General features: G+C 35.5%; 1 long non-coding RNA gene across 1 annotated transcript; it reads right to left on the reverse strand.

The window, feature by feature from the left end:
- Positions 1-8,396: 8,396 nt before the first annotated feature.
- On the reverse strand, positions 8,397-9,085 carry LOC128867924 (uncharacterized). The gene is made up of 2 exons (XR_008455041.1): positions 8,868-9,085; positions 8,397-8,758 (listed from the first exon to the last, which is right to left on the reverse strand). It is a non-coding gene; the product is annotated as an uncharacterized LOC128867924 (long non-coding RNA).
- Positions 9,086-17,452: the final 8,367 nt, after the last annotated feature.

Raw genomic sequence — 17,452 nt, forward strand, 5'->3', positions numbered from 1 at the left:
CGACTGACAGACTATTGAACCCCAGCTGTCAGCCTTTTGCATTCGCGCTACAGCTTACTTTGCGCTTGCACCTCACCACGTTCCGGCAGCTAAAATGGGAAATTTAGATGTTACAAACGAAATCTATAGTATTTATGATGAAATTTAGTTATTACCTTATCGAAAATGGCACCTTGTATTTCAGCTACTTGGTCAGCAACGCTCAGTTTACGAGTCTCGACGATATCCAGTTTCGCCAATATTTGGTTCTAGCATTTCTGGATAGCGTTTAATTCAGCTATTACTGCCGCATGTCTGCCTTTAGATGACGAAACATCTTTTGGGAAGAGCAGGCTTTTTTGGTGGAAGGCGCTCGTCATGGGAACATTCCACTCCAAATTAACGCTTTTGATTTTTTATTTCTGTATATAAAATCGTAGAAGTATATAAAACTGTACCGTAATTTTTTTCCACTGGCTTAATCCCACTTCTGAACATATTTTATCGAATATATCCTGGTCCAAATCCATTTAATATTATCTTAAAAAATCATTAAAAAGATGATGGGCAATTTAAATGTATTAGAATTTTCCTTGCCGATTTTTGGCGATAATGCTTTGAAAACCAGTGGAATTACTGACAGTTTGTCTAAATGAAAATAATGCGGTGCTACACTTTTATAAATTCGCATCGAGTCAATGCCTACAAGTACATACATATGTATGTATGTGCTAATTTTTTGCTCATGTACCGCTATTTTTCTCTTCCCCAAGACAAATTCTTTCATATTTCCCTTTAGCACTCTCGCTAGAAATGTTTTCTGGGGAAATATAATTAACAAACTTACTTTTTTGTAATGTCAGCAAAAAATCCGCTACGATGTGTATGAGAATTAAGTTTGGGAGCCTATGAATGTTTTAATGTTCCACAGTTTGTTGCGCCTTCTCATTTCAATATTATTCCCTAGTTTAAATATTCGTGAGCAACAATCGATCAATCGTTGCATACAATTAGGGTGTAGTTGCCTTAGCAAAAATAACTAAAAAAAAGCGTACTACAAAAATATTAGAGAACAAACCGACTGCTTCAAATTAAGTTTCTTGCAATTAGCGCACGACGCAACAGCTTCCTTAGTAATTCCTGTAAAATGGCTATTTGAGCACTGCGAACTAAAAAGATATTGTGCAGAGCTTCCTTAAGGGGGGAGCCTGCTTTAGAGGCTTCAAAAAATCGATTTTTTTCGAAAATTTTTTTGGGAAGGAAAGAAATATTCGATTGAAACGAAACTTTCAGGTTTTATTGTTATAAATACATATATTTCAACAGTCTTTTCAAATTCTTTCAAAAAATATATGTATGTCATATCAAGCCTGATACAAGCATTTTGCCGAGACTCCTCGAGTGTGCATGTGTCGTGCGGCGGGTCGCAATGTTCATCTGAAACCAAAAACCCAAAGAATGTTTATTTTAGTATAGTATAGCTTCTAGTTAAACCACGAAAATTAAACAAAAAGTGAGAAATTCAACAATTTTTCGCTAATTAAAAAAAATCATTTTTTTGGAAAAACATATTCACTTTAGATTAATTTAATTCCGAATACAATCAACGAAGCGTGTTATCTCGTTTCGATAGGACGTTTAACTTTCTCCCTATCTTTCCCGCCAATTAGGAAAAATCGTAAAAATATAAAACCGAGAAATCGCACTTTGAGCGATCCGGCCGCTCGTATAGCTTGGGAAGACATTTATGCAAAAAAAATCGATTTTTTAAGCCTCTAAAGCAGGCTCGCCGCTTAATTAATTGAAAAATAGCCGTTTGAGGTTTTCGGGAATTTCGACTTCTGCGCTATTTTTCCATTAACCGCTGGCGAATATTTTTTGCAATGCGCTATATCAAAGCATTGAAATTGTGGAAAATCGTTTCTAAAATTTTAACGCCACTCAAAAACTGAGTGACGGCTCATTTCAGAATTCTTTAGACACCTGGTTAACCCAAATGAGAGAGTTTTCCAAGCTTTTGTGGTTCTTAAGATTGAACTGATGTAGCCCCAAGCATATTCTAAGGCGTCCTCGTGGACAAACACACAATCGACTGGGTGAGAAGTACGAAGCGCATCAATAACTTCCGGTTTCATTGCCCAATCGGTAGTCTTCACCAGGGTCATCATCTCCAGCATAGGTGGGCACATTGCATTATAAATTTACTGCATTACAAATAACAGTAATCAGTAAAATTTTACTGATAATGAAGTTTAATATGCATTACCAGTAAACTTTTACTGATTACTGAAAAAAATTTGCAGTAAAAATATTTTTTTACTGATTACTGCAAAAAATTTCAATAAAAATATTTTTTTACTGATTACTGAAAAAAAATTGCAGCAAAAATATTTTTTTGATTACTGAAAAAAATTGCAGTAAAAATATTTTTTTACTGATTACTGAAAAAAATTTGAAGTAAAAATACTTTTTTACTGATTACTGAAAAAAATTGCAGTAAAAATATTTTTTTACTGATTTCGGAAAAAAATTGCAGTAAAAATATTTTTTTACTGATTACTGAAAAAAAATTGCAGTAAAAATATTTTTTTACTGATTACGGAAAAAAAATTGAAGTAAAAATATTTTTTTACTGATTACTGAAAAAAAATTGCAGTAAAAATATTTTTTTACTGATTTCGGAAAAAAAATTGCAGTAAAAATATTTTTTTACTGATTACTGAAAAAAATTGCAGTAAAAATATTTTTTTACTGATTACTGAAAAAAATTGCAGTAAAAAAATTTTTTTACTGGTTACTGAAAAAAATTTGAAGTAAAAATATTTGTTTACTGATTACTGAAAAAAATTGCAGTAAAACTATTTTTTTACTGATTACTGAAAAAAAAAAATTGCAGTAAAAATATTTTTTTACTGATTAGAGTAGAATGGGGTAAGATAGGTATTGGGGCACAATAGGTAGGTGGGGTTTTCGTCGCACTGTTTTTGCAGAGGTCACTCGTCTTATGTGAATTGAATACGTGGTGGGGAACAACGCTCGCGACTGTCATTTCGGCCGTCACCATTGATTAGTTATCCTAGTTCTGGCGTCGTTTAGTTTTTTGTGAGCTTTTCTCCGACATAGCATTTTTTTTATTCTACGGTGCAGTGCATTTAATGTATGTAAATATTTGTCAGGTGAGTTTTATTTTACGTAGAAAATAATGCTGTGCACGAATAATGTGTTAGTTTTTTGATATTTTTGTTTTTAAAAAAAATATCGACCCTAACATAAAACATGTGCTTGGGGGCACTATAGGTCAGCCGTCTGGAGCCATTATAGGTCACTACTTTTAATTGAATAAAATAAATTTTAATTGTTTTTGCAGCAAAATGGTGCGTAATTATGTGCGAAAAACGCCGAAACGAAGTGAAGAGGACGTAAAAAACGCAATCGCGGCAGTCCGAGATGGCGCTAGTGTTCGATCAGCCTCTAAACAATTTAAAATTCCGTTCGAAACATTACTTGCTCGCGTGATGAATTAAAGAAAAATTCCTAACTTTAATAACATGTGCAGTGTTCATACTCTATAAATAAAAGTTAAAACGTTAATTTCCAAGCCATGTACATTGTTCTTTTCCCCTCACATACAGTGACCTATCGTGCCCCCGATTTTGAAAATATCGAAAAAAAGTACCTTTGTCTTATTGAATGCAGCTTCCAAAATATTTAGCCAAACATAAGTCAGTATAACCAAAATGTTAGCAGATAAATAACCTTTCAAAATCTTGCTTATTTTTCAAAATCAATGCAAAAACACCGTAGCAAGAGCTCTCCAAAAAAAAAGACCTATCTTACCCCATTCTACTCTACTGAAAAAAATTGCAGTAAAAATATTTTTTTACTGATTACTGAAAAAAATTTGAAGTAAAAATACTTTTTTACTGATTACTGAAAAAAATTGCAGTAAAAATATTTTTTTACTGATTACTGAAAAAAAATTGCAGTAAAAATATTTTTTTACTGATTACTGAAAAAAATTGCAGTAAAAATATTTTTTTACTGATTACTGAAAAAAATTGCAGTAAAAATATTTTTTTACTGATTACTGAAAAAAATTTGCAGTAAAAATATTTTTTTACTGATTACTGAAAAAAATTGCAGTAAAAATACTGATAATATAATTTGACTTGCATTATCAGTATAATATTTACTGTTTATGGGAAGTCAAAATGTAATACACTCTCATCACGAAATTCAATCATTTATGTACTCAATAATTCTTTCTTTTTTTTGGTTTCTCTTATTTTCCTAAATAACAAAATAATAACCCCATAACTGTAACTGTCGTACAATCCAAACAAAAGAATTGGATGAAGATGCAAAGAAAGAACAGGCCAATAAATATGTATTGCACGCTACACATATCTATACAATATAGAAAGAGTAGAGGTTATAAGATATATTATTTTTACATAAATTGTCAACTTCTTTGTCAGAATCGAATAACCTACGTTCTTTCGTTTGTCAAATCAAGTTTACTTCAATATAATAATAAGTACACTTTAAATTAAGAAGAATGAATAATTTGCAAATATTTTGCAGGGTATCAACAAGTCAGGTTCGCTAGACTATAAAGTCTAGCCTATAAAGTCTGCCTTTTCCATGTGCGCAATCAATGAATAAAACAGGTGATTATTCTATTCGGTCATAAGTTTGCGAGCGTAATCGTAATAATTATTTTAAGCGTTTAAAGTGCTATATTGGAAAAATTATTAAGTGAAATACTATAATATACATTAAAATGAATGCATTACAGTCCGATAGTGATAATGATTCAGATTTTGTTTGCGCACAAAATATTCCAAGGGGTTCAAACGGTCGGAGCATGCTCAGTGGTGAGCTTGAGTACTTAGAGGAATACATACGTAAAGCTTATGATACCTATTGCAGAAGCAATCGACTTCCTTCAGGGTGAAAAGACCATGTATTTTGGTTATTTCATAGTGTCCTTAAGAATAAAAATGCGACGTTTGGAGCCTAAAAGTTTTAAGTATTTAACCGAAAGTATCTAGCAAAAAAATGCATGAAGCTTTGCTTAAAAGATTTGAAAAGTACTTCCTGATTCAGCCTGACGCTTGGGATGCTGTTATTGCCGCTATTTCTGTCCCTGACATTAAGTTGCGATTTGTGAAAGTTCTTTTAGAAACAGCTAAAACGCAAACAGAAGAGGAAGTTAAAAAATGTTCAACACTTATATGGTCAAGTATGGAAAAGTAGCCAAAATTCGTATTCTACCTCAACCACCTCAAAAAACATTGTTTGACTTCGGGGATGAAAGTAATGGTAAACTTTTTACACTTGGTTTTCAATTAAATATTTGTTTTATGCATATATTTACTTAAATAGATATTAGCATACAATGTGGTTCCACTGACTCGGAAAATTATCTTCAAGAAACGCTCTTATACCTGGCCGAACGAGAAGAAACAAAAAGTTGCCTAAATAAATATCAGGCTATTAAAAACGTATTTTTAAAATATAATACCCCATTACCGTCATATGCACCTGTAGAACGGTTGTTTTCATTCGCTGGAATTGTAAATCGGTCCAGAAGGCAAAAACTCAGCGATGCAAATTTTGAAATGCTTGTGTTAAGAAAGGCTAATAGCAAATCAAATTATATTAACAGTATTTTTACTGCAATTTTTTTCAGTAATCAGTAAAAAAATATTTTTACTGCAAACATTTTTTCAGTAATCAGTAAAAGTTTACTGGTAATGAAAATTAAATTGCAATATCAGTAAAATATTATATTTACTGCATTTTAACTGTTACTGGAAAGTGCCCACCTATGATCTCCAGTACCTCCATTGAGGCCGGCGGGCCAATTAGAAGTCCTAAATTCAGTAGTTTTCGCGAAGCGTTGTAGGATGAGAAAAAAAACAATTAGCCAAATGAAGTTTTGGGGATAGTTTAATATATATTAAACACGTAAAATTCGAATTTTTGGGGAAGGTAGAAAAAAAAAGTGCTTTTTCAAGGAAAAAAAAACTCTTCAACTGGGTAAAAAAGTCGCTTAAAAAAGTTTTTGGATGTTTTTTTTAGTTCACATAGAAGAGAAAACAATACTGAAGGTAACGCATTTTGAATGAAATGGATAGCTCGTTTAGCAATCGTGTACATAAATTAGGTAAAATCGTGAAAATGAAAAGCCGAGAAAATGGGCGGAGCACTACAACAATAAGCGCAAGGTTGCTCCACGCCACACTACGCTCGGATCTGTAGCTCTGCAAATACTTGGAATTTAACTCATGTTGTCTCATGTTCTTGAATATCTAAGCTCTTGATTTGAGGAAAAAAAATCGATTTTTTTGACCTTTTAATTGGCCCGCCGGCCTTGATGCAACCTGAACTACTTACTTTGCTGGTAATCGCTGACTGATTAATTTCCCTGAAGGTTAGCCAATTGATTGTGGTTCCAAATAAATTTCGTCTTCCTTGCAGGCACTCCGTTCCGCGTGCTAAAAAAAAAGGACACAAAATCTGTTGTCATGTTTTAGTAAAGAAATATAAAAAAGTATACCTCAACTGTACTTTCGCAGCCTATATTTAAATTCCTTTTGATTTGGGTGGTACTTCAGGCCTCCTTTGCCGCAGATAGCGCCTAAAAATACTCCAAAATGTCTTGGTTCAAGCGATTGGTGGGAATATATTCCACTTGTGAGCTTCGTTTGAAGTGCTCATAGATATTATCTTCTGAAATACCTCCGGACCTTTTTTGTTGGGAATAAAGGGCAACAGCATAAATTGATCACTAATTATATTACTTTGAAAGCCCCATACCAAATGACCCCTTAAGTCATAAGAGACAAATTTTTTACTAATGAGGTAAAATATGTGAATTTCGAACATCAAACCAGCTGAATTAGGTCAGCCCTCTCCGCTGGCTTATATATGTACATACATATGTATGTAACTCTAAACCTAACGAGCAGCTTCATTGGCAGTAGCATTAGAAAATAATTGCGCTGCTGGTTAACCTTTTGAATACCTATAAATTCGATTAATTTGCATTAGTTATCCCGGCCTCCGACGTGAAGGGCGAGAAAAGTTCTTCTTTGTCTCTGTAAACTATTAATAAATTAAAATATTTTAAATGCAGTCCATTTAAATGAAGATTCATAAGACATCCCACGCGGCGGATTATTTTACTAAAAAGATGCGTCATTAATACGACAATGAACATATGCTTAACACCTTCATTTAACTGTGTGTTAAAAATTTAAATGTGTTCGGCTTAGTTTATACCTGTCCGATGCATCCGATTTGGACGTGAATCTTAAAAGGTCACAAATAGTTCCAGTTGTTAAAATTTGCCCATTCTATAACAAACTGGTACTCAAATAATGGTTGCTTTCAAGTTTGGGGAGACGCGTGAGTGAATAGAAAAACTCTTTAATTTTCAGCATTAGGTGCAGGGCTATATCTAAAAAATTCCTTTCAATTCCTTCCAAAGCTTTCGATTTCCGACATCGCGTTTCACGGGCATTACTGGAAAAGCTGATTTGTTGATGTAATTGGGGGAGTGACAGCGGTTTTTTTTACCTCAAAACTGAGAGTGCGTTGGTGATATAAGAAAAAATCAACACAGCCATTACTCATGCCGCTTCGTTGATTGGACGCAAGACGAATTGAAGACCTAATTGGCACCTTCCGAAAATCGTTACTTATTTTTCGCGACCTTGACAATACCTTCGAATGGATTGAAAATATTGTGATTTGTGGCATTCAAACTAAACGAACTAATGAAGTGTCACGTGTTAAATTGTGAAAGCATGAATTCTAAAAATACTTTCAAATGCCGTTTTTTTGCTGATGGCAATGATCTAGCCCGTTAACATTGTTGAACACAGACTCGAACCTCTTAATACCACTTGCAAAATGGGATGCCGGTTAAATTGAAAATCTCTTTGAAACCTCATCCCACCATGTAAATGAACTTTCAGAGCTCTTATGATGATCTGCCTTCAACTTCTTGATTATATACCCAGCAATATACTCTAGAGGCTCTTCTTGCAGTACATCAGAGCGGTCCGAATAGGAAGAACTAAGTATTACATCAATAAAAACCGACGCCGTTTCCGCGTCAAGTTCACAATTAGTATCAGGTCCGTCAAAATCAGCAAGTTGATCAAAACTGAGCCGCTTAGAACGCTTGACTTCAAATTTTGGGACTGCTGAAGCACTTGAGCTTCGGAAAAAGGAACCGCTGATAATGCGAGAGTCAAGCCGCTGTGAGGTGGTTTCCGTGAAATACTTACAGCTATTCAGTGTCATCGTCTTTCACATTCCCCCGTTCTTGTGGGCATTTATTATTTCCTGATTAATGTTTCAGAAAATATTACCAATATTTATAAGCAATATTAACAATTATACCTTGAATGTATTTTCGAAGCCTATACGAGTATTTGAACTCTTTAGAAGATGGATGATCATTTAGGCCACCTTTACTGTGCATAGCTGCAAAAACAAATGCTCCGGTAGGTCAAAATGTATACCATTTTTTAAGCCTTTTGGATATGCCCAAGGCTCTATTTATCATTAAAAGACCCTCTGGAAATGTTCGAGCCCATTCTTGTTCGGGAGACTGGATTCAGACATGAACTCGTTAGCTCGATTTAAAACATCTACTTGCTTTGCAAGGGCTGTTCAAAGTTACCACGCTCTTAAAAAAGTTTAATAATTTAATGGAAGCACAAATAACCACTTATGTTTGTAACAAAGTGGCAACTGTTACCTATAAAAAAATAAAAAAAAGGCTATAATTGAGCTGAAAAAATATTGACAGCACAAATGTAAACATGAATTTTTATGTGGGAACGTTTAACACACCCATACATACTTACATGCTTGTGTATTTTATGAGCTCTTTATTAACCGCCATTGCAAAAGAGTACCTGTATACACACACATACACACATCCACGTAAACAAATCCATGTTGGCCATCTAACAGAGATGATTGGTGCATGGGGTTAGTGTTTTTGTTTCTGCTTTTGCTTTCAATCAACTGTGGGATTACTGTGAAATTCATGCAGTGAAGAGCACCGTAAGCTATCTGCTCTCGTCTGATGACGTCATTATTCGGAATGCTATAGTCGTCTCTTTCTCTGCGGGATCGTGCAACAGATAATGGGCAGCAACAATAAACTCTTTTGTGAGGAATACACATAAAATGGCAATGGAGATTATTTCAGGGATGGAAAAATTAGTTTACTTTCGTTGACGTGCTGGGTAAGATGTGTGACACTTATAAAAAAATTGATCGTCAAGACAATAAATTTTTTAATATTATTTGTACACAAATGAGAGCAAGTTCACTTGTTCTACGATTTTAAACGAACATAGATAAGTATATGTACGTATGTATGTATCAATTACGCAAATCGGAAATAGTGAACAAATATGTACATATGTCAATACGGTCCGCTTACCTTGCACTGGTTACAAACCAGTGCCGCGTGTCACGCGTATGCTTGATAACGTAATTGAACTCATTAAAATGGAGCATAGAAACATACGAATATTCGCATTGCATGCAGCTGCAACAACATATCGTCCGACAGCATCACTCAATCTCGGCATCGTTTTGCTAAAGTCTTCCTGAGTCTTCGGGTACAAATGCTAATCAACCGCAATTGGCGACAACAAAGTCTGCAATACACGCCCATCGAAGCATAGCAGAGACCGCCGATTTTGTGTATGGCAACGTTGAACAGCTGTGAGCAAAGCAAGAAGTTCGTAGCAGTCTTAACAGTTGCAATAGCAACAATGCCTGCAATAGCACAACACCAGTCGATGTTTCGGACTCCATTTATGTAGCTGAAATGACGAATCTCTCCCTATATATTGGGAATGGCATTAAATGCCTCTTTTTTATGTTGAGAGCATAGAGCACCGGTCTTCGGTAACTGTAATATCGATATATTGGTTTATGAATGATTGTACTTTACAATAGGAAATCGAACAACCCGAAGAAAAAAGGTTGACAGTTCGCAAATCACCGTTTAGACGAGCACTCAAGGTTACTGAGGCTTCTGGCATCAATAAAACTTGTTGTACAAGGTGGCGCAAAATTAACCTTGCGATGTTTTTTGGCTGTAATTAAAAAAAAATGAAAAACTTTGATTCTTCTTGTGGATAATTTTTATTTGGTCTTTTAATTTTTTTTACATCAAGTCGAGAATATGATGTCATGTAAATGGCCGCCGCCACAGTTGATTGGCATTTGAGCCCTTTTTATGGCATTTTCCATCACTTTGGCCAAAACTTCCGGCGATAGGTCCTTACGGATATTGCCTTTAAGAGCTAAAAGAGTCTGAGGCTTGTTGACATAAACCCGCGACTTCAAAAAGCCCCACAAAAAGAAGTCTGGAGCGGTCAAATCAGGCGACCTTGCTGGCCAGTGCAAATCGCCAAAACGGGAGATTAGGCGCCCGGGTAAAGAATCTTTCAGCATATCGGTTGTGGCACGTGCAGTGTGTGCCGTTGCACCGTCCTGTTGGAACCACATGTTTTCCCAATCCCAATTCATCAAGTTGCGGCAAAAAGAACTCGTTGATCATTGCTCTGTAGCGCTCACCATTCACAGTAACCGTTTGGCCCGCGACGTATTCGAAGAAAAAAGGTCCGATGACTCCTCCAGCGAAAACAGCACACCATACAGTGACTTTGAGCGGGTGTAATGGCTCTTTGTAGGTTACCCGCGGATTTTCAGTACCCCAGAAGCGTAAATTTTGCTTATTTACGTACCCGGAATGGAATGGAATAGATGGGAATGGGCCTCATCACTCATGATTATTTTTGATGAAAAATCATCTCCCTCTTGGTGGTGATTAAGGATGACTTGAGCGTATGTTAGACGCGATTGGCGGTTAGCAGCTAACAGCTGATGCACCGTCTGGACTTTGTACGGAAACATCTTCAAATCTTGTACCAAAATGCGCGGTAAAGACCGTCGACTGATACCCATTTGCGTGGCACGTCGTCTGGTCGATGTCGACGGCGCTTCCATGACATCAATAGGCTACAGCAGCAAGATAAGATAAGAGTTTATTAAGTAGAAAACGTTACAATATTTATGTTATCGCACAATTTACAGAATATGATATAAATCTTAATTCTACATCATTATATTTGTATTGTATATTTATCACAGGTTTGGTTTTTTAAACGATTTTTTCTTTTTTTCGAAGGAAAAAACTACTATGAAAAACCTCCGCTATAAATCTTACAAGCTAGGGTTGTCTGTACGCATTTAAGTACCAGGGCCTAATTGAACATTAAGAAAGTTCAGTTATTAGTAGATTGTCCGAAAAACTGGAACGAATTTTGAATCTTTTAGTCAAATTTTGTATTTGATCTGACAAAATCTTAGTTTTTGATTCATCATGAAGCTTTCTGGTGGAGAAATGCCATGGGAGTCGTAGCATCATTTTGAGTACCTTATTTTGGCAGATTTGCAGTTTCTTAACATGTGACTTTGCGATATTACTCCAGGCTGGACAGGTCCTCGGCTACAGCAGCAATATTCTCTGCAGAACGGCTACACCGGGGTCTGCCACGCCTGGCAGCATCTCGTGTTGTGCCAGTCTCTTCGAGGCGAGCGGCTAAACGTCGCAGTGTTTCACCAGTAGGCGTTGGACGGCGAGGAAATCTGCGACGAAATTCACGTTGTGCCAAAGTCACCGACCGATTATTGGTCAAATAAATAGTCAGCAATATTCCGCGTCCTGGAGCAGTGTAGCGTAACATTGTTCATTATCGTGATTGTCAACTTTTATTTCAGGGAAATCAACGGCGTGTATTTCCAAGTTATACATTTTTATTCATTCAACCTGATAGTACAATATTTGGTGCGAAGCAATGCAGTTATGGAAACAAAGTATCAAGATTTTCGTTAGACAATAATTTACTGGTTCAAGTGCGTATCTCTTCCGTAAATAAAAATATTATTGTAATATAGTACTTTCATGATACAAAAAAAATTGTGTTTATAGGGACGTAGCTTTTTATCAAAGGTTATTTTATACATTTTTTTCTTATGAATAAATAAATAAAAATATCAGTACTTTCATAATACAAAAAAATACGTTTATAACGAAGAGGTTTTTTAAAAAATGTTTTATGAATAAATCCAAATATTAAATACTATAAATTTACATTGAAAATCAATTACCATAAATTAAATAGCAAAAGAAAAAATATCTTTACAAAAACGTAGTTTATTTTTATTAAAAATTATCAAACCTTAAAATAATAAAATTTCATTTTCTTTGATTTAAATTAACAAAACCAAAAGAGGGCTCTAAATAAATCGTGCAAAGCAAAGTATTGTCAAAGTAGAATCCAGAGAATGAATTAGTTTTGTTTCATTCTGGGCTGGCAGTCACTTGAACGCGGCGAAAGAAAAAAAACCAAATCAGCTGATTTACTGATACCACCTTTAATATATTCGCCTTGAATCTTACGTTTAGTTATTTTTTTGTCGGTTTTCAAATATTCCTGATGCTCTAATCTAATCTATTTTAAGATTTTACAGTCTAAATTTTTACTACGGGGGTTCATTCACCCCACTTGTATTGTGTAAAAAGGAAAATTTTGTTTTCGATGCATGGTATTTGAACCCAGTAAACACAAATTAAATTTGACTACTTCTAAAATTTGCCGAAAAGGTCAAGAATTTTATATAAAATGTTGAAATATGGCAATCCAATCCTTTAGTTTATTTGCAGTCAAACAAATTTGAATACTCTCAAACCCTAAAATAATTGTCTGCTTTTAATTTCAACTAATTTTCGCTTTTCCATAAGATATAAAGGGTATTTCTAAAGTGACCCCTAGATGTCAGTTATGAATAATTTCTAGACGGCATTTTTTTATGTCACTTTGAAATTAGTCAAAAAGATTGATGTACAATTTTACACGATAGAAAACACGTTAAAATCATTGAAACTTATTATGAAAATGGTCGATCTTCAAGAAAAACATATCGCAAAATTTTAGATTTTTTTGGTGGAAATAATCGGCCGAATGAGTCGACAACTCAAAGGTCGGTGAAAAATTTTCAACAAACTGTTTCTGTCGAGGATGTAAAAAGCACTTGCAGACCAAAACTGGACGTTCTGTGGAGAATATTGCTGCTGTAGCGCAAAGTGTTGCTGAACAACCTTCATTATCGATACCTCGACGTTCTCAACAATTAGGCATTTGCCGGATTTTACATGAGGATTCGCATTCGCATACAAATTAACACAAGAATTGAAGCCAACAGAGCATTCAACAGAGCAACTCTGGTTTTTCACGCACAATCATATTTTATGACGAAGCTCATTTCACATTGGATGGATGTGTCAAAAAACAAAATTGCCTTATCTGGGGAGAAGAAAATCCTTGAGTAATTTCAGAAAAACTATTACATCCACTAAAATGTAGAGTAGAATGGAGTAAGATAGATCATTTTTTTTTGGAGAGCTCTTGCTACGGTGTTTTTGCATTGATTTTGAAAAATAAGCAAGATTTTGAAAGGTTATTTATCTGCTAACATTTTGGTTATACTGACTTATGTTTGGCTAAATATTTTGGAAGCTGCATTCAATAACACAAAGGTACTTTTTTTCGATATTTTCAAAATCGGGGGCACGATAGGTCACTGTATGTGAGGGGAAAAGAACAATATACATGGCTTGGAAATTAACGTTTTAACTTTTATTTATAGAGTATGAACACTGCACATGTTATAAAAGTTAGGAATTTTTGTTTAATTCATCACGCGAGCACGTAATGTTTCGAACGGAATTTTAAATTGTTTAGAGGCTGATCGAACACTAGCGCCATCTCGGACTGCCCCCATACCTATCTTACCCCATTCTACTTTACTGTTTGGAGCGGTTTTTGGGCTCGTGGAAAATATAATCAATTTTTCTACGAATATGATAATGAAAGAGCTGGTCAATGGTCATTGCTACAGACAACTGATTGAAGATTTTTTGTGGCCTGAGCTTGAAGGAATAGACGTAGACGATTTGTATTTTCAACAAGATGGAGCCACAAGTCACATAACAGGAGAAACCATTGCATTATTGCGATCTAAGATCCGCCGTAGCCGAATGGGTTGATGCGTGATTACCATTCGGAATTCACAGAGAGATCGTTGGTTCGAATCTCGGTGAAAGCAAAATTAATAAAAACATTTTTCTAACAGCAGTCGCCCCTCGACAGGCAATGGCAAACCTCCGAGTGTATTTCTGCCATGAAAAAGCTCCTCATAAAAATATCTGCCGTTCTGAGTCGGCTTGAAACTGTAGGTCCCTCCATTTGTTGGACAACATCAAGACACATACCACAAACAGGACGAGAAGCTCGGCCAAGCACCTAACAGAAGTGTACGCGCCAAATATTTATTTATTTATTTTATTTTTAAGATCCCCGATCGGTTAATTCCACGTAATGGTGACATAAACTGGCTCCCCTAGACTACTTTTTGTTGGGCTTTTTGAAAAGTAAAGTCTATGTGAATAAACCAAAAACTATTCCAGAGCTGAAACAAAACTTTCGGATTGAGGTTGCTAAACTCAATGCGATAATGTGTGAGCGAGCCCTTAATAATTTTAAGTCTCGTAGGACAGCCTGTAGACATTTAAATGATGCCATTTTTCGGTTATAACACCGCGTTACACACATTCTGTCCTATGAACCATATTTGGTTACAGGTGTATTTTTATTTTTTATCCCCTTTCCGAAAAAGGATATTTGGTTCATAGGACAGAAAAAAAGTTCGTTTTTGTAATGCAGTGTAATTGTTAAGAGCGGCATTTTGAATAAAAATAGTTAAACCTGAAAGAATTTAAACTTTTACATGCTTTATTTTAATCTAAGCGCGTCTTTTGAAATACCCCTTATGAAGCTCTACTATCAGCTGTTCACCAGTGCTGCCAAGCATTGAATTAAGTTGCTGAGCGCGTTCTCACACAAAATGAGAGAGTTTAACGTCTTGCTATATACATATGTACGTTGGTCACACCTTCTGTATGCTCTCTCGTAGTCGGAGTCACTTACGTGGCCGCAACAGAAATGCCTAGTTTTGAAAGGTCCTTTTCGCTTGATACACATTTCTCAAAGTGCTCATATCAACATTATCCATGGCTTTGTCAAATTTCCAGAGATGTGTACATATGTACGTAGTATGTTAAGAGACACGAAGTCCTGCACAGGTATTCGTGTATTTACGCATTCGCATTAATTTATTTACCTAAATATTCAAGTGATCACTTACCATTTGTCCTAATAGATAGTGAAAGTATGCACATACGTACATACAACTATTGTTTACTAAATTCATGCAGAATAAGTCGTTAAAATTTCCTAACGAGTGGGAATTCCGGCTTTGTTTAGTCGGCGCCTGTTGGAAAATCCTGCCACCTTTGCTTACCTGCCACATATTACACAAATATGTTATAATAGGACGGGGGTTTTCCCGCAACCATTACATCCTTTCACACATACCTACATCCATATACACTAGCATGCTTATGTATTTATATCTAACTATAAAATGTGTTTATATTTTACCTCATTACAGATACCTTGACTTTTGTTGTCGTGCCCTTCAATGAACAGCTGTGGAATGCCTAGACGTACAGCGTCGGATTTGAATGCTGCTACTAGTGGAACAAATACTGAATTAAATGGTTTATTCCTTATGCCAAGAAATCAGCTACTTGTTTTGGCGTTTGGAGGATGAGAGGTGACGCTCAAGGCAAAGCATAGAATTAGAGCGAGTCAGGGTTTTTATGTTTTTAATTAGGATGTCTCTGACCTTGGAATTCGTTTACTATTGCATCTTATAATTCTGGCGAATATGCTATGTATTAAATATATTTATTTATTTATTAATTTAATAATATAAAAATGCATTATTTCATACCGAGTATGAAAAACTAATTAATGTTAAAAACTCAAGCAAAAATAAATTTAACTTATAATTTACTCATTTCTTTTCAATGAATATGTAATATTTCTTACAGTTTACAAAGAAAGAATATTAGAGTATATTTAGAATGTATACTAATGATACACTTCCTAGGTGAGCATGAAAGTGTGGTCTAGGAGTCGACCCTGACAGAACACAACTAAAATTGTTCACTAGGAATAATAGAATCCCTCAGCTAAGTCCAATTATGCTCAAGAGGGAAGCTCTTGTGATTTCGGAAGAAACCAAGTACGTGGGACTAAACATAGATAAGAAACTGACCTGGAAGTCAAACACCTTAGAAAGAGTCAGGAAAGCGAGCCTAGCTTTTTATGCCTGTAAGAAAGCTTTAGGTAAGACATGGGGAATTAAACCTAAGGTTGCTCATTGGCTTTATACTGCTGTCGTGAGACTTATTCTTCTATATGGAAATGTTGTCTGGTGGTGTGCTATGCAGAAAAAACCTATTCTAACTTATTGGTGCAGAGATCAGCGGAATCAGGAATAAGTGGCGTCATGAAAACCACGCCATCCAGTGCTTTGGACATCATGTTGCATCTGCCACCCCTGGATCTCTTCTGCAAATACTCAGCGGCTCAAAATGGAATACTGTGGACTTTCCAACTTCTTAAACTTCAATACGGATATACCCAGTGATTGTGATTATCACCTTCCCATTCTCTGCTTCGAAAGGAATTTCTCAATGAAAATCACTTCTAGACTGGAATGGCTTGAAGAAGATCCATAATCAAACACACCAGTTATGATCTACACCCACGGATCTAAAACGGATAGCGCTGTAAGATTAAGGTTATATTGCGAAGAGCTTTCTATCAGTGAGTCCTTTAAACTACCGGATCATTGTAGTGTTTTTCAAGCGGAAATAAACGCTAATCATGAAGCCTTAAAATGGTTAGAGATAAGCAGATATCTGCATTGTATCAGACAGCTAAGCTGCCCTACGTGCTCTGGATGTATTCCAAATAGCACCAAGGAGTGTCTTACTTTGTCGTCAATTTCTTAATGAGATGGCTAAATAGTATGGTATTATCTTATGCTGGGTTCCAGGTCACAGAGATATACCAGCGAACTGTAAGGCTGAACATAAATCATTTTATGGGAGTACCTCTCGCAACTTGTAAGGTTCTTCTTATGGATGCACTATTCAATTCTGTAAATCAAAGATGGATTAGTCAATGCCTGTGAAATTGCTAGGCAAACATGGCCATGGCTAAATGTACGTCTATCCAAGAATATTATAAAATTGAGTAGACTTCAAATTAGGACCTTAGTAGGGGCCCTCACAAGACATTGTCTCATAGGAAGTCACGTGAGGAGATTAGGCGTGACATGCATGATTTCTGTGGTAGCTGTAGGAATGATGATGAGATGGAAACAATCAAACACCTTTTTTGCACATGCCCGGCTCTAGCCAGAAGCAGAAACCGATATTTAAGATCCT

Source organism: Anastrepha ludens, chromosome 6 (genome assembly GCF_028408465.1).
Source record: "Anastrepha ludens isolate Willacy chromosome 6, idAnaLude1.1, whole genome shotgun sequence".
In the NCBI taxonomy this organism is placed as follows: domain Eukaryota; kingdom Metazoa; phylum Arthropoda; class Insecta; order Diptera; family Tephritidae; genus Anastrepha; species Anastrepha ludens.